Genomic DNA, 17564 nt, shown 5'->3' with positions numbered 1-17564 from the left:
TGCCTGGCGTTACCTTGGCTGGCACTCAAAATACAGAGAAGCCCATTAATTTTTTTTATTTACAAAAATAGTTAAAAAAAAAATGACGTTGGGTCCCCCCATTTTTGATAGCCAGCTAGGGTAAAGCAGACAGCTGTAGCTTGAAAACCACAGCTGGCAGCTTTACCGTGGTTGGGGATGCAATGTGGAGGCCACCCCAGGCTCTTTTTTTATAATTATTTTATAAATATTAATAATTATAAAAAAAAAGTAGGGTCCCCCCAAATTGGATCACCAGCCAAGGTAAAGCGGACAGCTGTGGTCTGGTATTCTCAGGGTGGGAAGGTCCATAGTTATTGGCCCTTCACAGCCTAAAAATAGCAGGCCGCAGGCGCCCCAGAAGCGGCGCATCCACTAGATGCGCCAATCCTGGCGCTTCACCCCAGCTCATCCCTTGCCCTGGTGCGGTGGCAAACGGGGTAATAAATGGGGTTGATACTAGCTGTAAGGTCACCTGACATCAAGCCCAGCAGTTTGTGATGTCATGGCGTCTATCAAATACCCGACATCACAAACTGTCAGTACTAACAAAAAAAATAGACAAAAAAAATGTATTTGAAAAAACACTCCCCAAAACTTTCCCTCTTTCACCAATTTATTGTAAGGAAAAAAAATAAGGGGGTCCCACGATGACTCTGGACCATCTAGAATATGGGGGGACACGCTCAGTGAACGTATCCCCCATTTTCTAGGAGTGCAGACCCTCCATGTGAGGAGTGTGGGTGCAATGAATCTGCACCCACTCTCCCCAGGTCCACAGCAGCAGAGTCCATGTCGTAACTGTTTCTACCAAAGCTGCAAAGCCCTGCTCATCAGGTAAGGGCATGCCTAATCAGGAGAACTATTCTACATTTCCAAATATTGGTATTTGCTGATATTATTGCTATTCCACCTACTATATATTGGGGAAAGGATCTTGGAGATGGAATACCCCTTTAAGTCCAGTTATCCAGCTGAATGAATACTAAACAACAGAGCTCGCTATTTAGACATGTTTTCTTGTGGCGTATAACGGACTCTCATTTTTGGTAGTCGTTCAGCAGGGCAACTATAAAATCAAACACCTCCACTTGGAAATGTAGTATAGCTGTCCTGATTAACTATGTTCCTTACCTCATGAGCAGGTCATTGCAGTAGCTTACAGATGCATGGTTACCACCACTCACTGTGTCTGAACACAGGAAGCTGAGCTGACAGCCGCTCTGTGCATGCGGCAGCGTCTATTGTGAAGGAGGGGGCCGCGGGGGATCAACGCTGCACAAGTACCATGGGACACCGGGGAACACCGGTGGGGTTATAAGGGGTGACCTGGCAGGGCCTGGGGAGGAGTTTTCTGTGGCATGTGTCATGGCACATGCGACAGAAATCAGAGGAGTAGGGTAAATGCGGCCGGCGCGCTACTGTGCGCACGGCCATCTTGGATTTCCGGGAGGGGGTCGGGGGGGGGGGGGGCACTTTGGCGACATCGGGGGACTGGAGAGGACCAGGGAGGAGATTTATCTCCCATCTGACATGTTTGTTCATGCCAGATGGGAGATAAATAATTTTTTACCGGCGCTGTCATTTACTGTAACGTGATCATCGGTATACGGTGTATACCTGTGATCACGTGAGCGGGGACCGGAAAAACCAGCCTGAATCATGATCTCCAGGGTCTCAGCTACCCCTGAAACCCCGGAGATTTTCTGACGCTGGGGGGCGCTATTCACTTATTTCTGCCTGCTGTTTATAAACGGCAGATCAGAATAAGGCTACATTCACACGACCGATCCGTTTTTGCGGTCCGCAAAAAACGGTCCGTTTTTTCACGGATGCATTCATGTGGCTTCCGTTTCCGTTCCATATACGGTCCGTATGTCATCTGTTTGTCATCCGTTTGCCTTCCGTTTTTTTTGCGTACTGCAAAAAAAACTGAAGGAGGGAAAATACATAAATTTACCCAGGATCCATAGCTTCAACCTACATGAGGCGGTCACACGTTCACTCCAGTGCCATTTTCTACTGCTTTTCACAGTGTAGAGCGCTCTGGTGATTTTCCTGTGCTTGTACACTTCATATCAGTCTTTTTTGTCATTATAATGGCAGAAAGACACATCATGTCCCACTCTCCTGCATTTTGTAATTTTGCACCCTTTGGTGCCTTTCATGTGGCACTAAGGGGTGCTTAGCCTTGTATTTAGCCAAAAAAATAAATAAATTTTAAAAAAAAATGATGTAGGGTTTCCTTTATTTTTGATAGCCATCTAGGGTAAAGCAGACGGCTGCAGCCTGCAGACCACAGCTGGCAGCTTCAACTTGGCTGGTAATCCAAAACTGAGGGCACCCCACGCTGTTATTTTAAATTAAATAAATAATTTAAAAAAAAAAGAACACGTGGGGGTCCCCCTAAAATTGGATCACCAGCCAAGGTAAAGCGGACAGCTGGGGTCTGATATTCTCAGACTAGGGAGGTCCATGGTTATTGGACTCTCCCCAGCCTAAAAATAGCAGGCCGCAGCCGCCCCAGAAGTGGAGCATCCATTAGATGCGCCAATCCTGGTGCTTCACCCCAACTCATCCCGTGCCCTGGTGCGGTGGCAAACAGGGTAATATGTGGGGTTAATACCAGATGTGTAATGTCACCTGGCATCAAGCCCTGGGGTTCGTGAGGTCAGGCGTCTATCTGATACCCGACATCACCAACCCAGTCAGTAATAAAAAAAAAATAGACGACAAACACATTTTTATTTGAAAAAACACTCCCCAAAACATTCCATCTTTCACCAATTTATTAGAAAGAAAAACAAATCCAGGTCTGCTGTAATCCAAGGGGTTCCCATGATGATCCATACCATAGTCACTGTCCCAGTCAATGAAGAACAGAATGTTCCCCATTGGCTGGGAGAACAATGCAGTGACCTGAGCTAACAGCAATAGGTCAGCCCAGGCCACTGCAGGGCATGACAAGTGCTGCTGTCAGGAGCGAGGTACATTACCTGCGGTGACGATCTCCTGCACTGCTGATAGCAGAGCTGTCACTGACTTCAATGACCGCCGCCTTCACAGCCAAGGGCAGACCTGTGACAAGGCATGCCATAGTCTACCAGGTGCCTGGATTGGAGCCCAGTCACCTCTGGCTAGGAGGCAGGCGGTGGTGGCTGCCTGCAGGAGCTGGGATTACAGCCGGTGGAACCGTAGGGACCGGTGTCGGGGGTGGCCCACCGGTGCCAAACCGGGGAGCCGATTGGAAACCGGAGCACCCGGAGGGGTACTCAGACCCAGTACGAAGCCCAGAAACCACTAGGCTAAGTCGAATCAACTGATTGAGGACTGGACTTTAGGACCTTTCCCACAGAAGACCCGACTGAAGACAACAGCCCAACCATTAGAACCATTAGGGTAAAGCCACCGCCAAGGCATAGAGACCCAAGGGGCCAGCGTCTGCAGGCAAACAGGGCTCTCCCGACACACAGCAAGCCGGGGAGCGGACTGCCGTTGCTTAGGCATATGAGTCATAACATTCACATTAAAGAGGTGCAGGAGAAAGGGGGAAACCACCAACCTGTTAAGGGGAAGCTGCAGCCGGCTGCGGGCACCGTTCATCATCCCGTTTGTTTACCAGAGACTCCGAGGTGTTGTATCATAGTGAGTACACCAGTGCCTTCGGGCCGCGCACCGCGCCGCACCAGCACTCACCCATCCCCTCACCTCAGCACCTCCCTCGGGCCCCCGGGACCATTATTCCCCCTACCCACGGAGGGGGTCAACACCAAGCTGCGCAACACCGTCCCCGGGAGGCCTAGTCAACGGCAGCGGTGGTGTCCATCTATTCACCACAACCCGTGGGTGGCGTCATGAACCTAAATCCCCTACAAACCACCGCGGCCCCGGCCGTGGAACTCCCCACCAAAGTCCCTGCGTGTAGCGCCAACCCCACTTTCAGAGCAACGTGACCCCCCGGGTCCGTGGAAGAGCTCGAGCCACCCACCGTACGAGTATGGATCCTAGCCTAGCGGGGCCATGTGGCGCTGAGGACGTCAGTGCCGGGGACTGCATGGCTGGGGACAGGTGAGTGTGAGTGTGTGTGTGTGTGTACATGCCGAGTGCAGGAGGGGGCGGAGCCGAGCGGGGAAGTGTCGGCTCCCTGCACACGTAACCAGGGTAAATATTGGGTTACCAAGCAAAGCGCTTTGCTTGGATACCCGATATTTACATTGGTTACCAGCTTACCGCAGGCTGCCAGCGATGGCTCCCTGCACACTGTAGCTGTAAAAAGCCCTGCTTTTGGTGATCGAACCGTTCTCGAACGTAACTCGAACTGTCAAGCTTTTAGCAAAAAGCTCGAGTTCGAGTTCGATCTCGAGCACCCCCCAAAATCACTCGAACATGAAATTGGCGAACCTCCAATCGCTCATCTCTAATCATTACAGCAAGGTTGGTAACCAGGTCAGCCTTTTGCGACACAAATTGACACACATTTACAAATTGTTGAAAACCTTACATAATTGCCAAAACATATGTTTGCTTCATGCGTAATAATGATAGGTTATAGGAAAGGGATTGTTCTGTACCCTAGTACTAGTTTGGTGGCTTAAATTGCTTAGGATAGGATGAAGCACTCAAGCCTCTGTCACTCTGGCTTTATTCCCTGCCTTCTTGTCCTGTGCTGACTGCTTCTTTGCTGTGGAACTTCACACAATCCTCAAGCCACTGTCACTCTGGCTCCATTCACTGCCTTCTCCTGCTGCTCTGCGTGCTTCTATACTGTGGAACTTCACACACACACACACACACACACACACACACACACACACACACACTCCTCAAGCCACTGTCAGTCTGGCTCTATTCCCTACCTTATCCTACTGTTCTGAATGCTTCTATACTGTGGAACTTCACACACACACACACACACACACACACACACACACACACAGTCCTCAAGCCTCTGTCACTCTAGCTCTATTCCCTGCCTTCTCCTTCTGCTCTGAATGCTTCTATACTGTGGAACTTCATACATACACACACACACACACACACACACACACTCCTCAAGCCACTGTCACTCTGGCTCTGTTCCCTACCTTATCCTGCTGCTCTGAATGCTTCCATACTGTGGAACTTCACACACTACTCAATCCTCTGTCACTCTGGCTCTATTCCCTGTCTTCGCCTGCTGCTCTTACTGCTGCTATGCTGTGGAACCTCACATATACTTCTCAATCCTCTGTCACTCTGGCTCTATTCCCTGCCTTCTCCTGCTGCTCTTAGGGCCCTGTCACACACAGAGATAAATCTTTGGCAGATCTTTGGCAGATCTGTGGTTGCAGTGAAATCATGGACATATTGTTCCATTTATACACAGCCACAAACCTGGCACTGATTGTCCACAATTTCACTGCAACCACAGATCTGCTGCAGATTTATCTCTGTGTAACAGGGCCTTTACTGCTGCTATGCTGTGGAACCTCACACATACTCCTCAAGCATCTGTCACTCTGGCTCTATTCCCTGTCACTCTGGCTCTATTCCCTGTCTTCGCCTGCTGCTCTTACTGCTGCTATGCTGTGGAACCTCACACATACTTCTCAAGCCTCTGTCACTCTGGCTCTATTCCCTGTCACTCTGGCTCTATTCCCTGTCTTCTCCTGCTGCTCTTACTGCTGCTATGCTGTGGAACCTCACACATACTTCTCAAGCCTCTGTCACTCTGGCTCTGTTCCCTGTCTTCTCCTGCTGCTCTTACTGCTGCTATGCTATGGAACCTCACACATACTCCTCAAGCCTCTGTCACTCTGGCTCTATTCCCTGCCTTCTACTGCTGCTCTGACTGCTTCTACGCCGTGGAACTTCATACACACTACTCAACATTGAAATTGCAACACTATGAAGGAAGAGTCGTGGAATTCTGGAAATCACAGGACTGATAGACATTAATGATATGCAAATGCTGAAAATATTTTCAAAACATCTTGATTTATTCAATAAAGAGAACACGTACTACATGCAGAAATACACACACTTAAACGCCTTCACATGCTGGGGTTATGAATGGTTGCCTGAGGAATGTTCTGCCACACTTAATGCATTTGAGCACGCATATTATTATTATTATTATTATTATTATTATTATTATTTATTATTATAGCGCCATTTATTCCATGGCGCTTTACAAGTGAAAGAGATATAATCATATATGTACATATATATATATATATAATCAGAGCATATCATCGAGCTCCACTGCTAGCAGCTCATTTTGCAAATGCAAACCAATGATGAGCCATATGTGCTCGATGGGAGATGGTTCTGGAGGTGTTGCAGGCCATGGTAGCACATTTAGGTCCTCGGGCTACTCACTGAAGCATGAGGAACACGTGGCCTGATATTGTAGTGTTAAAAAAACAGCTCTTGGAACTCTTGGAAGAAATGGCTGTAGCATTGGTTCCACCATCAAATCAGTGTAACCCTACTCTTTCTTCCCCTGACATCTTATTTTCTTCAAAAATGAATTCAAAAGGACACACGTTTATAACAGAAGGCACAATGCAGTATCTTTATTTATCGATTGCTTAGAATCCTGGCAGCACCTGGCATACCCCTGTAACTTACATTACGGTCAGGTAGGGTTCCAGTGTGTTTGCATTACTGCTGTACTTGCTGTCAAATCTGACGGAACTGCCAACAGATCCTCAAATGTCAATGTGGACTCCAGTACATTATCTGCTGGAAACGGTCACCAATATGAAGGAATATCAGCGCGAATGTATTAAAATGTACACTGATGTCCCCTTGTTTACTTGTACTTTTCACCTGTCTTTATCTGGAACTCCAGTCCCAACATGGCTTCTGATGTAGGGAGATGTAATCAGACTTGTCCATCAGCAGCTTCCAAAAAGCACAGCCTAGGGATAGATGTGTACAATGAACCAAGCTGCAGACAGAGCAGATCAGAGGAGCAGCGGTATGTAAATGGACATAGCTCTTCCCATAACATTTTCATGGTACGTAACTTATTTGTGATTTCCAATATGTGAGAAATAGAGAGAAACTGTCTGACCCCATTATTATGTAGGTCCCAGTCGAAAAATACCCCCCTATCATGGTTAGTGCACCAGGCTGCCGATTTCCTGAAACATGAGTGTGCCATCATTAGATCAGCAGTGACATTAGGTTTAATCCACGACAAACATTCAGGTGTACTTACTTTCCTAATCTACATACATATATGTCCTATTATGCTTCAGCATACACAGCAACCAAATTGAGTAAATATTTTGTTGGCTTTCTTTTCTCACATAATGGTCATATACACATATGTGCACACTGTCCTCTCACTTGACTGCAACTGTAGAGCACAAAGTGCAGGGTTAAGTACCCATCTAAGCACTGCTCCCTTACAGATCATACATAAGCAGCTTTCCTTCCTCTGAGCTATGCTTTCAGGCAGTCTTATGAAATCTCTGACATGAGAAGTTAGTAGGAAAATGTGTGAAAGGTGCACATGCCCCTGAAATGAAGAAAGATGCAATTCCCAAACCTTCCATTAGAGGTCACTCTGGAACCACAGCTCCCTCCCGTATAGCCGGTATATAACCTTGCAGCGCATTATATTCTCTGTTGTCCCAATGTTTTCTTGGCATCTCATTCCAGGTTCAGACGTTGATATGTGTAATGTGTTCTCAAACTTGAGAGACCATTTTCAAGCAAATGGCATTCTTCTGTTGATTTATGAAGCATTTCAGTTTCTCATTGATTAAATTGTGACTAGGTCGCCAGCGCAGTAAAAAAAAAACCATACAATATCTGTATGACAGATCGGTCTAAGGGTTTTTATACTGTTATATTACGACTAAAAGGATCTCATATTTTTACATATTAGGTAGGTCCAAGTCTTGCCTTACCTGTATATTGACCGGCATACAATCAGGCAAGGACCCATCAGCTTTTCCTTATTTCATTAACATCGAAGTAGCCTATTATTTATTAACATCGCTGTAATCTATCTTTAGGAGGCGTTACACCATTGGATTTATTTTATTTTGATATAATATATTGCATATACAAATGACCAGCTATGGCAGAAAGAAGAAACCAATAGCATGAGCTATGTCTGCCGATAAAGATCAATCTAGTGATCAGTATTGCTGCATAATCTTCCAAGATTTCTTGTAATGTGTGAAAATCTTGTGATGTTCTCATCTCTCACAGAAACAGGTTTCATGTCAGCAGGTCTCCAGTATAGAGGGAAGTGTCAGAAAGCACGAGATCTCATCTACATCTTTGAATGGCAAGAATAGCTTAACATGTAAGGCCACGTGCACACGCTGAGTATTTGGTGAGATTTGTATCTTGGCATTTGTAGCCAAAACCAGGAGTGGGTAATAAAATGCAGAAGTGGTGCCTTTGAATGTTCCACTCCTGGTTTTGACTTATACTGATTTCCTTTAAGTACAATTGATCACACACTTCCGACATATCTACCAACTTCGAAAGACTGGAAATAGGGGCATATTCTGTGGCATGCACAGTGCAGCGTGCCAGTTTCTATTTTACACAAAGACACTTCCCTAACTTCTGCCAGTCCTTTCTGTGTGCGCATAAATAAATATTGCTCTTTGTGAAGCCCATCAGCGCTTCCAAATATTACAGTACGAATTTTATGGCACCCCATACACATAATGGTGCCCACCTACAATACATTTCTCCAATATAGTATGATGCTCTCCACATAGTGCATTCCCCCCCACACAGTATGATGCCCCCACAGTTCATTCCCACACACAGTATGATGTCCCCACAATCAGCCTCACACAGGACTTTTCCCACACACAATATGATAACTCTAACATCACCGCCGCAAATTATAATACCCCCTAAAGTACATTTTCCTGCATATGATATTGCCAACATCAATACATTTCCACCACATACAGTATAATGTCCCCCACAGTTCATCCCCACACTCAATATGATGTCACCACAGTACTTTCACCCACACACAGTGTAAGGTCCCCCCCACATAGTATGGCGACCCCTGATAGTACATTCACCCATGCACAATATAATGTCCACTCAGCTCCCCGCACACAATATGATGCCAAAATATTACACACACAATATGATGCCCCCAAACACAGTATGATACCCACATTGGTCCCAAACATATACACAAAGTAGGGTGCCCCCACAGTACATTCCCCCATATTAAATGTGATGTCCCTACAGCAGATTTCCTAACACACAGGCTAATACTCCCACAGTACATTCCCTCACATAGTATAATAACTGAATAATATGAGACCTTGATATCTACAATCCAGTGTTTCTCTTAACATGTAAATGAGCTGTTAAGATGTAATGATGTGAGAGAGATCTTCCAGAGAGCCTACCTTTGGAGTTTAGACATCTTTGAACAACATGAAGTTGATTAATCATAAACATTTTTATGCTAACTTTATTTGTGTACAGTGATGACAATTTTATATATATATATTAGCTGTAGTACCCGGGCGTTGCCCGGGATAGTAACTGTCTCTCTGTCTCTCCCAGTCTCTGTCTGTGTGTCGTTATCTGTCTGTCTCTCTGTCTGTCTCTTTCCTTGTCTGTCTGTGTCTATGTCTCTGTCAGTCTGTTTCTATCTCTGTCTGCATTTGTATCAGTCTATCTGTCTCGATATCTGTATCTGTCTGTCTCTATCTCTGTGTCTGTCTCTATGTGTGTGTCTTTCTATCTGTCTCTTTCCCCGTCTGTCTCTTTGCCCGTCTGTCTCTTTGTGTCTCTCTCTATCCGTCTCCCCACTGACATCATATTACCTCACACATAAGCTTCTTATACTAACAGTTTATTTTGTTCCTATAGCAACCACTGACAGTTGCTATTAATAGCCTATAGCTTGCAGCTCCATTCAGTTTAATGGAGGCAGGAGTTTTGGAGAGTAACTGTAAAGCGTAGGGTTCAATTTTCCCACCCAAACTAAAGCCCGCTTTACACGCTTCAATATATCTCACAATCCGTCGTTGGGGTCAAGTTGTAAGTGACGCACATCCGGCATTGTTTGTGAGCTATCTGCGTGTGACACCTACGTGCGATCAGGATTGAACGCAAAACCGTTGATCGCAAACACATCGTATCTTTGTCTAGAATTGAACGTTTTGTTGTACAAACCTAGTCAATTGAAACGTGTGACATCCCTCATACGATTTTGATGTCTGAGGCTATGTGCGCAGGTGTGTGCTCTGCACTGCAGCTTAAAAAAGGTCCGCTTCAGAGCGCAGCTGAAAAGCTGCGTTCTGAAGCGCCTCACAATGTCTGTCATTCACTAATCTCTGTCAGTCGGTCACTATCTCTGTCCCTCTCTCTGTGTTCATGTCAGTCTATCCCTCTTACCCCCTCTCTCATACTCACCGATCCCCGATCACCGGCGCGGCGCTGCATGGCATTCACACTGCTCCGGCGGCTTTTACTATTTTGAAACAGGATAGTCCAGCGTCGCTTCCAGCTCTGCTGCATAGAGGTGACAGGACCTGCAGAATACACCGCCGCTCCTGTCACCTCCACGCAGCTAATGAAGGGAATAGCGCGATCAGCTGAGCTGTCACTGAGGTTCTCCGCTGTCACTGGATACAGCGGTGGCCGCGGGTAACCTCAGTGACAGCTCAGCTGATCGCGCTACTCACCTCAGATGCTGCGTGGAGGTGACAGGAGCGGCGGTGTATTCTGCAGGTCCTGTCACCTCCATGCAGCAGAGCTGGAAGCGACGCTGGACTATCCTGGATTACGCCGGACATGGAGGGCTTTTTTGGGCTTATTAAAGTGGTGATCCAGGGTATATGTTTGTGTTTTTTATTTCTAATAAAGGATTTTTTCGGGTGTGTGTGTTTATTTACTGTCACTTACAGATTAATCATGGAAGGTATCTCGGGGAGACGCCTGATATGATTAATCTAGGAGTTATTGGCAGCTATGGGCTGCCAATAACTCCTTCTTACCCCGATTTGCCAACGCACCAGGGCAAATCGGGAAGAGCCGGGTACAGTCCCAGAACTGTCGCATCTAATGTATGCGGCAATTCTGGGCGGCTGCTGGCTGATATTGTTAGGCTGGGGGGCTCCCCATAACGTGGGGCTCCCCATCCTGAGAATACCAGCCTTCAGCCGTATGGCTTTATCTGGCTGGTTTTAAAATTGGGGGGGACCGCACGCCGGTTTTTTTAAATATTTAATTATTTATTTCACTGCACAGTATAGACACGCCCACCGGCTGCTGTGATTGGGTGCAGTGAGACACCTGTCACTCAGTGTGGGGGCGTGTCTGAATGCAACCAATCATAGGCGCCGGTGGGCGGGGAAAGCAGGGAATACGAGATTGTTTAATGAGCGGCTGGCTTTTTCAAAATAGTAAAAGCCGCCGGAGCAGTGTGAACGCCGTGCAGCGCCGCGCCGGGGACCTGGGATCGGTGAGTATATGAGAGAGGGCTGCTCAATTCAGTTACTCAGGAGTTTAGCGGTCACCGGTGAGTCCTTCACGGGTGACCGCTAATCAGGATGCAACACAGACAGAGCCGCAGCATGACAATGAAGTCGGGTTAAGTTAACCCGAGTTTATTCTGATAGTGCGGCTCTTTCTGTGTCTGCTGTCATCTGCCATTCATCTCTGCTACATGTATGTCTGTGTCTGCTGTCAGCGGCCATGTAGCAGAGCTGAATGGCAGATGACATAGTAAAAATGCATCCCTACACATTACACACGCTTGGCAAGTCAATTAATTAAAAAAAAAAAGGGTGCATAATGCATACGTCACAGAACACATGATCTAAAGGACCGCACACAAAATTGAACAATTTAACATAGACTACTAACGCTCGTGTGACAGCAAATGAACGACCTACGTGCGATCTCATAAGATCCCGTATGCAACCTGGGCTTGTCACATCGCAAATGCGATTGTACAACTAATTGCAACGTGCAAAGCAGGCTATAGTCTATCTATGACATTCCCTGGGTCACATGAGACGTCTGTGCAAAATTTCGTGATTGTAAATGCGACGGTGCTGATTCCTTTAGCAGACATACACACGCGCACACACACATACATATACACATACACTCAGCTTTATATAGTATATATATATATATATATATATATATATATATATATATATATATATATACGGTATATAGTGCCTTGCGAAAGTATTCGGCCCCCTTGAATTTTTCATCCTTTTCCCACATTTCAGGCTTCAAACATAAAGATAATAATTTTAATGTTATGGTGAAGAATCAACAACAAGTGGGACACAATTATATAATTTATAACTTTTATAAAAAATAAAAAACTGAAAATTGGGGCGTGCAATATTATTCAGCTCCTTTAAGTTAATACCTTGTAGCGCCACCTTTTGCTGCGATGACAGCTGCAAGTCGCTTGGGGTATGTCTCTATCAGTATTGCACATCGAGAGACTGAAATTCTTGCCCATTCTTCCTTTGCAAATAGCTCGAGCTGAGTGAGGTTGGATGGAGAGTGTTTGTGAACAGCAGTTTTCAGCTCTTTCCACACATTCTCGATTGGATTCAGGTCTGGACTTTGACTTGGCCATTCTAACACCTGGATACGTTTATTTGTGAACCATTCCATTGTAGATTTTGCTTTATGTTTGGCATCATTGTCTTGTTGCAAGACAAATCTCCGTCCCAGTCTCAGGTCTTTTGCTGACTCCAACAGGTTTTCTTCAAGAATGGTCCTGTATTTGGTTCCTTCCATCTTCCCATCAATTTTTACTTCCCTGTCCCTGCTGAAGAAAAGCAGGCCCAAACCATGATGCTGCCACCACCATGTTTTTGTCAGTGGGGATGGTGTGTTCAGGGTGATGAGCTGTGTTGCTTTTACACCAAACATATCGTTTGGCATTGTGTCCAAATAGTTCAATTTTAGTTTAATCTGACCAGAGCACTTTCTTCCACATGTTTGGTGTGTCTCCCAGGTGGCTTGTGGCAAACTTTCAACGAGACATTTTTGGATATCTTTGAGAAATGGCTTTCTTCTTGCCAATCTTCCATAAAGGCCAGATTTGTGTAGTGTACGACTGATTGTTGTCCTATAGCCAGACTCTCCCTCCTCAGCTGTAGATCTCTGCAGTTCATCCAGAGTGATCATGGGCCTCTTGGCTGCATCTCTGATCAGTCTTCTCCTTGTTTGAGATGAAAGTTTGGATTGACAGTCGGGTCTTGGTAGATTTGCAGTGGTATGATACTCCTTCCATTTCAATATGATCGCTTGCACAGTGCTCCTTGGGATGTTTAAAGTTTTGGAAATCTTTTTGTAACCAAATCCGGTTTTAAACATCTCCACAACAGTATCATGGACTTGCCTGTTGTGTTTCTTGGTCTTCATGATGCTATCTATGCTTTAAACAGAACCCTGAGACTATCACAGAGCAGGTGCATTTATACGGAGACACACAGGTGGATAATATTTATCATCATCAGTCATTTAGGACAACATTGGATCATTCAGAAATACTCAATGAACTTCTGGAGTGAGTTTGCTGCACTGAAAGTAAAGGGGCCGAATAATATTGCACGCCCCACTTTTTAGTTATTTATTTTTTTACAAAAGTTTAAAATAAGCAATCAATTTCATTCAACTTCACAATTGTGTCCCACTTGTTGTTGATTCTTCACCATAAATGTAACCTTTTTTTATTTATGTTTGAAGCCTGAAATGTGGGACAAGTTTGAAAAATTCAAGGGGGCCGAATACTTTCGCAGGGCACTGTGTGTATTTATATATATATATATATATTTATTTATTTATTTATTTTTAGCCACACATCCAAGCCCTCTTCAACTCATGCCGATTACAACTCAAAAATATCTCCCGGATCCGTGCTTTCCTTAACCAAGAATCTGCAAAAACATTAGTGCATGCCCTCATCATCTCCCGCCTCGACTACTGCAACCTCCTGCTCTCTGGCCTCCCTTCCAACACTCTTGCACCCCTCCAATCTATCCTAAACTCTGCGGCCCGCTTAATCCACCTCTCCACTCGCTACTCCCCAGCCTCGCCACTCTGCCAATCCCTTCACTGGCTTCCCATCGCCCAACGACTCCAGTTCAAAATATTAACCATGACATACAAAGCCATGCACAACCTGTCTCCTCCCTACATCAGTGACCTAGTCTCCCGGTACCTACCTGCACGCAACCTCAGATCCTCACAAGATCTCCTTCTCTGCTCCTCTCTTATCTCCTCTTCCCACAATCGCGTACAAGATTTCTCCCGTGCATCCCCCATACTCTGGAACGCTCTACCACAGCATATCAGACTCTCCACTACCGTGGAAAGCTTCAAGAGGAACCTCAAGACCCACCTCTTCCAACAAGCCTACAACCTACAATAGCCCTCAGTCCAGTAGACCACTGCGCAACCAGCTCTGTCCTCACCTATTGTACCATCACCCATTCCCTGTAGACTGTGAGCCCTCGCGGGCAGGGTCCTCTCTCCTCCTATACCAGTCTGTCTTGTACTGTTAATGATTGTTGTACGTATACCCTCTTTCACTTGTAAAGCACCATGGAATAAATGGCGCTATAATAATAAATAATAATAATAATAATTTATATATACTGCATGTATATGTATGTGTGTGTGTGTATATATATATATATATATATATATATATATATATATATATATATATATATATATATATATAGCTGGCCAAATCTATTGGCACCCCTGCAATTCTGTCAGAGAATACTCAGTTTCTTCTTGAAAAGGATTGCAATCACAAATTCTTTGGTATTATTATCTTCATTTATTTTGCTTGCAATGAAAAAACACAAAAGAGAATGAAACAAAAATCAAATCATTAATCATTTCACACAAAACTCCAAAAATGGGCCAGACAAAAGTATTGGCACCCTTAGCCTAATACTTGGTTGCACAACCTTTAGCCAAAATAACTGCGAACAACCGCTTCCGGTAACCATCAATGAGTTTCTTACAATGCTCTGCTGGAATTTTAGACCATTCTTCTTTGGCAAACTGCTCCAGGTCCCTGAGATTTGAAGGGTGCCTTCTCCAAACTGCCATTTTGAGATCTCTCCACAGGTGTTCTATGGGATTCAGGTCTGGACTCATTGCTGGCCACTTTAGTTGTCTCCAGTGCTTTCTCTCAAACCATTTTCTATGGCTTTTTGAAGTGGGTTTTGGGTCATTGTCCTGCTGGAAGACTCATGACCTCTGAGGGAGACCCAGCTTTCTCACACTGGGCCCTACATTATGCTGCAAAATTTGTTGGTAGTCTTCAGACTTCATAATGCCATGCACATGGTTAAGCAGTCCAGTGTCAGAGGCAGCAAAGCAACCCCAAAACATCATGGAACCTCCGCCATGTTTGACTGTAGGGACCGTGTTCTTTTCTTTGAATGCCTCTTTTTTTTCCCGTAAACTCTATGTTGATGGCTTTTCCCAAAAAGGTCTACTTTTGTCTCATCTGACCAGAGAACATTCTTCCAAAACGTTTTAGGCTTTCTCAGGTAAGTTTTGGCAAACTCCAGCCTGGCTTTTTTATGTCTCGGGGTAAGAAGAGGGGTCTTCCTGGGTATCCTACCATACAGTCCCTTTTCATTCAGACGCCGACGGATAGTACAGGTTGACACTGTTGTACCCTCGGACTGCAGATCAGCTTGAACTTGTTTGGATGTTAGTCGAGGTTCTTTATCCACCATCCGCACAATCTTGCGTTGAAATCTCTCATCAATTTGTCTTTTCCTTCCACATCTAGGGAGGTTAGCCACAGTGCCATGGGCTTTAAACTTCTTGGTGACACTGCGCACTGTAGACACAGGAACTTTCAGGTCTTTGGAGATGGACTTGTAGCCTTGAGATTGCTCATGCTTCCTCACAATTTGGATTCTCAAGTCCTCAGACAGTTCTTTGGTCTTCTTTCTTTTCTCCATGCTCAATGTGGTGCACACAAGGACACAGGACAGAGGTTGAGTCAACTTTAATCCATGTCAACTGGCTGCAAGTGTGATTTAGTTATTGCCAATACCTGTCAGGTGCCACAGGTAAGTTACAGGTGTTGTTAATTACAGAAATTAGAGAAGTATCACATGATTTTTCAAACATTGCCAATACTTTTATCCACCCTCTTTTTTATTTTTGGTGTGGAATTCTATCCAATTTGGCTTTATGACAATTTTTTTTTTTTTTTCATTGAAGACAAATTAAATGAAGATAATAATACCAAAGAATTTGTGATTGCAATCATTTTCAAGAAGAAACTGAGTATTATCTGACAGAATTGCAGGGGTGCCAATACTTTTGGCCAGCACTGTACATGTATAGTAGTTCTGCTTTGATATACATATGTATATTTTCTTTCGATTTTAAACTTATTTGACATATATATTGTGATTCACTCGCTTTCAGGCAGGTAAGTAGTGTTCACACAGTACAATGTCCTTGAAGTAAAACAGGGAGCAGTTTATTACAAGTTCATAAACAGTTCACAGCTCACAAAACCAAAATAAGCTTTCCTCGACATAAGAGGTATAACAAAACCAAGGTAGTTTATGCATCAGGCAGGGGAATGTCATTTCAGTCTCTCCATAACAGGTTTAAAGTCCATACTCCATCTCTCAGGTCCTGTCAGACAGACTAGCTCCAATAGGTCTTTTCACCTTTTGCTTACAGCAAGACCACGGTCTCTCACTCATGCAACTATCCAGGCCCTTCTCCTAGCCCAGTTCAGTCAGCAACAATTGACATACTGCAGCTCCCAGGAGAATTCACACATTGCTCTGTTCCCCCCAGCACATTGAGCACCCAGTGAACCCATTTAGACAGATGCATCTAATCAAACGCTGAGGAGCTAGAATTTAATCCCATCCGCCATAGCTTTCCTAATATGTATTTGTGTGTGTGTGTGTGTGTGTGTATACAGTGCTGGCCAAAAGTATTGGCACCCCTGCAATTCTGTCAGATCATACTCAGTTTCTTCTTGAAAATGATTGCAATCACAAATTCTTTGTTATTATTATCTTCATTTATTTTGCTTGCAATGAAAAAACACAAAAGAGAATGAAACAAAAATCAAATTATTGATCATTTCACACAAAACTCCAAAAATGGGCCAGACAAAAGTGTTGGCACCCTTAGCCTAAGGGCGGCTTTGCACACTACGACATCGCAGGTGCGATGTCGGTGGGGTCAAATCGAAAGTGACGCACATCCGGCGTCACTTGCGATGTCGTAGTGTGTAAATCCTAGATGATACGATGAACGAGCGCAAAAGCGTCGTTATCGTATCATCGCTGCAGCTGCCTACATTTCCATAATGCCGGTGCAGCGACAGGTACGATGTTGTTCCTCGCTCCTGCGGCAGCACACATCGCTGTGTGTGAAGCCGCAGGAGCGAGGAACTTCACCTTACCTGCCGCCGGCTGCAATGAGAAAGACGGAGGTGGGCGGGATGTTTACATCCTGCTCATCTCCGCCCCTCCACTTCAATTGGCCGCCTGCCGTGTGACGTC

The 17564-nt window shown here is 45.0% G+C and overlaps 1 protein-coding gene across 3 annotated transcripts in view; it reads left to right on the top strand.

Moving 5' to 3' along the window:
• The window catches only part of SMYD3 (SET and MYND domain containing 3), a 1114514-nt gene that overhangs the window by 15246 nt on the left and 1081704 nt on the right, over nucleotides 1-17564 (top strand). The window lies entirely within an intron of this gene.

The sequence above is a fragment of the Anomaloglossus baeobatrachus genome, chromosome 3 (genome assembly GCF_048569485.1).
Source record: "Anomaloglossus baeobatrachus isolate aAnoBae1 chromosome 3, aAnoBae1.hap1, whole genome shotgun sequence".
NCBI lineage: Eukaryota > Metazoa > Chordata > Amphibia > Anura > Aromobatidae > Anomaloglossus > Anomaloglossus baeobatrachus.
Note: the sequence above shows the minus strand (reverse complement) of the source record. Positions and strands in the feature narration are given on the sequence as shown.